The following is a 4,890-nucleotide window of genomic DNA, read 5'->3' as shown; positions in this document are numbered from 1 at the left end:
ACTTTACCCAATACCCTGCCTTGATGACTTGAAATATAGTCAGCTATGGCAATTTTTGGCAGTCTCTTAGAAGACTATTTATGTTGTTAAAGTAAGAATCTTAGATTATGCAGTGGTGTTTCCATGTGCAGACTAGTACATGACAAATAATTATAATTGAGTCGGCTCTTGGGATGTGGAATGTCACCTCTGTGGCAGGGAAGGAGCCCGAGCTGGTGTGTGAGGTTGAGAAGTTCAGACTAGATATAGTCGGACTCGCCTCTACGCACAGCTTGGGCTCTGGTACCAGTCCTCTTGAGAGGGGTTGGATTCTCTTCCACTCTGGAGTTGTCCACGGTGAGAGGCCTGAGCAGCTGTGGGTATACTTGTTGCTCCCCGGCTCGGCGCCTGTATGTTGGGGTTCACCCCGGTGGACGAGAGGGTAGCCTCCCTGACTGTTGTTTGTGCCGATGCACCAAAGTACAAAGTAGGTTCAGAGTACCCACCCTTTTTGGAGTACTTGGAGGGGTTGCTGGAGAGCGCTCCCGCTGGGGACTCCATCATTCTGCTGGGGGACTTCAATGCTCACGTGGGCAATGACAGTGAGACCTGGAAGGGCGTGATTGGGAGGAACTGCCCCCCCCGATCAGAACCCGAGCGGGTGTTCTGTTATTGGACTTCTGTGTTCGTCACGGATTGTCCATAACGAACACCATGTTCAAGCATAAGGGTGTCCACACGTGCACTTGGCACCAAGACACCCTAGGTCGCAGTTCGACTTGCCGCCGCATGTCTTGGACACTCGGGTAAAGAGAGGGGCAGAGCTGTCAACTGATCACCACCTGGTGGTGAGTTGGCTTCGATGGTGAAGGAAGATGCCGGTCCGACGTGGCAGGCCCAAACGTATTATGAGGGTCTGCTGGGAACGTCTGGCGGAATCCCCTGTCAGAAGGAGTTTCAACTCCGACAGAACTTTGCTCATGTTCCGGGGGTTGCGGGGGACATCGAGTCCGAGTGGACCCTCATCCGCGCCTCCATTGCTGAGGCGGCCGACCGGAGCTGGAGCCGTAATGTGGTCGGTGCCTGTCATGGCGGCAATCCCCGAACACGTTGGTGGACACCAATGGTGAGGGATGCCGTCAAGCTGAAGAAGGAGTCCTATCGGGCCTTTTTGGCCTGTGGGACTCCTGAGGCAGCTGATGGGTACCGGCTGGCCAAGCGGAATGCAGCTTTGGTGGTCGCTGAAGCAAAAACTCGAGCATGGGACGGCTTCGAGGAAATTCTGGTCCACCATCTGATGTCTCAGGAGGGGAAAGCAGTGCACCATCAACACTGTGTATAATGGGGATGGGGCGCTGCTGACCTCGACTCGGTTGCATAGTAGTAATTGAAAACTCTAAATTGTCCGAAAGTGTGAATGTTTGTGATGCCAATATTGCAGCCTTGTGATTCGGCCAATACAGATATCGGTCCGATCCGATTTCAGCAATATTGTTGTGATGAAGGTGTGTTACCAGATGTAACATTTTATATACATCAAGAATTTAGTCAAATGTATAGTCTTGAAACGTCCTCCTAACACTTTGTTTAGATTTGATGTGTGGAGACCGTCACTGTACAACGTATGCCAGATGGTGACTTGATTGTGAACACATCACTAACGTAGCTTTGCGCAGTGGCAGTATTGTAGCCTATGAGGTTTATCCGAGGCGCGATTATTGCTAGTTGAAAACTTTACCCAATACCCCGCCTTGATGACTTGACAATATAGTCGGCTATGGCAATTTTTTGACAGTCTCTATAGAGACTATTTACTTTGTTAAGGTAAAATGCTTGCCATTTCTGGTTTGTTTCCTTTGTGGGAGTTTATTATGCTGTCTAAGGTGATATTGCTAACACCATCAGACAGGCTTTCAGTTCATTATCTGTGTATAATAGTCAATGTATGTGATTCATGTTTGATAGGCTTAACAGTCGCGAGTTTCATGCATTGTCTTGTAGCTTTCATTTAAAGTGTTGTTAAACATATTAAAGATGAAAAAAAAATGGCTATGGCCATTTTTTGGCCTGTGGGACTCCTGGCTATGGCAATTTTTTTTAGGGTAAATGCTGAAGAATTAAGATGTGCAATTTGCCGTGTAACGTCCTAACACTTTATGTTTGGACGAGGGACGTTCCAATCCAACTTTTTCACTTCCGATATCGAGTTAATGTGTGGAGACCGTCACTGTGGAACGTATGCCAGATGGTGACTTGATTGTGAACACATCACTAACGTAGCTTTGCGCAGTGGCAGTATTGTAGCCTATGAGGTTTATCCGAGGCGCGATTATTGCTAGTTGAAAACTTTACCCAATACCCCGCCTTGATGACTTGAAATATAGTCGGCTATGGCAATTTTTGACAGTCTCTATAGAGACTATTTACTTTGTTAAGGTAAAATGCTTCCCATTTCTGGTTTGTTTCCTTTGTGGGAGTTTATTATGCTGTCTAAGGTGATATTGCTAACACCATCAGACAGGCTTCAGTTCATTATGTGTATAATAGTCAATGTATGTGATTCATGTTTGATAGGCTTAACAGTCGCGAGTTTCATGCATTGTCTTGTAGCTTTCATTTAAACGTATGCCAGATGGTGATTTGATTGTCAACGTTGAATCAGTTCCCTATTTTTGCGCAGTGGCAGTATCGTACCCTATGAGGTTTATCCGTGGTGTGATTATTGCTAATTGAAAACTTTACCCAATACCCTGCCTTGATGACTTGAAATATAGTCAGCTATGGCAATTTTTGGCAGTCTCTTAGAAGACTATTTATGTTGTTAAAGTAAGAATCTTAGATTATGCAGTGTGTTTTCCATGTGCAGACTAGTACATGACAAATAATTATAATTGAGTCGGCTCTTGGGATGTGGAATGTCACCTCTGTGGCAGGGAAGGAGCCCGAGCTGGTGTGTGAGGTTGAGAAGTTCAGACTAGATATAGTCGGACTCGCCTCCACGCACAGCTTGGGCTCTGGTACCAGTCCTCTTGAGAGGGGTTGGATTCTCTTCCACTCTGGAGTTGTCCACGGTGAGAGGCCTGAGCAGCTGTGGGTATACTTGTTGCTCCCCGGCTCGGCGCCTGTATGTTGGGGTTCACCCCGGTGGACGAGAGGGTAGCCTCCCTGACTGTTGTTTGTGCCGATGCACCAAACACCAGTTCAGAGTACCCACCCTTTTTGGAGTACTTGGAGGGGTTGCTGGAGAGCGCTCCCGCTGGGGACTCCATCATTCTGCTGGGGGACTTCAATGCTCACGTGGGCAATGACAGTGAGACCTGGAAGGGCGTGATTGGGAGGAACTGCCCCCCCGATCAGAACCCGAGCGGTGTTCTGTTATTGGACTTCTGTGTTCGTCACGGATTGTCCATAACGAACACCATGTTCAAGCATAAGGGTGTCCACACGTGCACTTGGCACCAAGACACCCTAGGTCGCAGTTCGACTTGCCGCCGCATGTCTTGGACACTCGGGTAAAGAGAGGGGCAGAGCTGTCAACTGATCACCACCTGGTGGTGAGTTGGCTTCGATGGTGAAGGAAGATGCCGGTCCGACGTGGCAGGCCCCAAACGTATTATGAGGGTCCTGCTGGGAACGTCTGGCGGAATCCCCTGTCAGAAGGAGTTTCAACTCCGACAGAACTTTGCTCATGTTCCGGGGGTTGCGGGGGACATCGAGTCCGAGTGGACCCTCATCCGCGCCTCCATTGCTGAGGCGGCCGACCGGAGCTGGAGCCGTAATGTGGTCGGTGCCTGTCATGGCGGCAATCCCCGAACACGTTGGTGGACACCAATGGTGAGGGATGCCGTCAAGCTGAAGAAGGAGTCCTATCGGGCCTTTTTGGCCTGTGGGACTCCTGAGGCAGCTGATGGGTACCGGCTGGCCAAGCGGAATGCAGCTTTGGTGGTCGCTGAAGCAAAAACTCGAGCATGGGACGGCTTCGAGGAAATTCTGGTCCACCATCTGATGTCTCAGGAGGGGAAAGCAGTGCACCATCAACACTGTGTATAATGGGGATGGGGCGCTGCTGACCTCGACTCGGTTGCATAGTAGTAATTGAAAACTCTAAATTGTCCGAAAGTGTGAATGTTTGTGATGCCAATATTGCAGCCTTGTGATTCGGCCAATACAGATATCGGTCCGATCCGATTTCAGCAATATTGTTGTGATGAAGGTGTGTTACCAGATGTAACATTTTATATACATCAAGAATTTAGTCAAATGTATAGTCTTGAAACGTCCTCCTAACACTTTGTTTAGATTTGATGTGTGGAGACCGTCACTGTACAACGTATGCCAGATGGTGACTTGATTGTGAACACATCACTAACGTAGCTTTGCGCAGTGGCAGTATTGTAGCCTATGAGGTTTATCCGAGGCGCGATTATTGCTAGTTGAAAACTTTACCCAATACCCCGCCTTGATGACTTGAAATATAGTCGGCTATGGCAATTTTTGACAGTCTCTATAGAGACTATTTACTTTGTTAAGGTAAAATGCTTGCCATTTCTGGTTTGTTTCCTTTGTGGGAGTTTATTATGCTGTCTAAGGTGATATTGCTAACACCATCAGACAGGCTTCAGTTCATTATCTGTGTATAATAGTCAATGTATGTGATTCATGTTTGATAGGCTTAACAGTCGCGAGTTTCATGCATTGTCTTGTAGCTTTCATTTAAAGTGTTGTTAAACATATTAAAGATGAAAAAAAAATGGCTATGGCCATTTTTTGGCCTGTGGGACTCCTGGCTATGGCAATTTTTTTTAGGGTAAATGCTGAAGAATTAAGATGTGCAATTTGCCGTGTAACGTCCTAACACTTTATGTTTGGACGAGGGACGTTCCAATCCAACTTTTTCACTTCCGATATCGA

At 47.5% G+C, this 4,890-nt stretch overlaps 4 non-coding genes across 4 annotated transcripts; all 4 read left to right on the top strand.

Moving 5' to 3' along the window:
- Nucleotides 1-1,643: 1,643 nt before the first annotated feature.
- Nucleotides 1,644-1,786, top strand: LOC133398987 (U4 spliceosomal RNA). Its single transcript, XR_009768146.1, has one exon. It is a non-coding gene; the product is annotated as a U4 spliceosomal RNA (small nuclear RNA).
- A 471-nt stretch (nt 1,787-2,257) lies between these two features.
- LOC133398986 (U4 spliceosomal RNA) lies at nt 2,258-2,398 on the top strand. Its single transcript, XR_009768145.1, has one exon. It is a non-coding gene; the product is annotated as a U4 spliceosomal RNA (small nuclear RNA).
- Nucleotides 2,399-2,647: 249 nt separating this feature from the next.
- On the top strand, nt 2,648-2,788 carry LOC133398988 (U4 spliceosomal RNA). Its single transcript, XR_009768147.1, has one exon. It is a non-coding gene; the product is annotated as a U4 spliceosomal RNA (small nuclear RNA).
- Nucleotides 2,789-4,351: 1,563 nt separating this feature from the next.
- LOC133398985 (U4 spliceosomal RNA) lies at nt 4,352-4,492 on the top strand. The gene has a single exon (XR_009768144.1). It is a non-coding gene; the product is annotated as a U4 spliceosomal RNA (small nuclear RNA).
- Nucleotides 4,493-4,890: the final 398 nt, after the last annotated feature.

This window comes from Phycodurus eques, unplaced genomic scaffold (assembly GCF_024500275.1).
Source record: "Phycodurus eques isolate BA_2022a unplaced genomic scaffold, UOR_Pequ_1.1 contig_814, whole genome shotgun sequence".
NCBI lineage: Eukaryota > Metazoa > Chordata > Actinopteri > Syngnathiformes > Syngnathidae > Phycodurus > Phycodurus eques.
The sequence above is the reverse complement of the archived record's forward strand: the minus strand, read 5'-3'. Positions and strand labels throughout refer to the sequence as shown.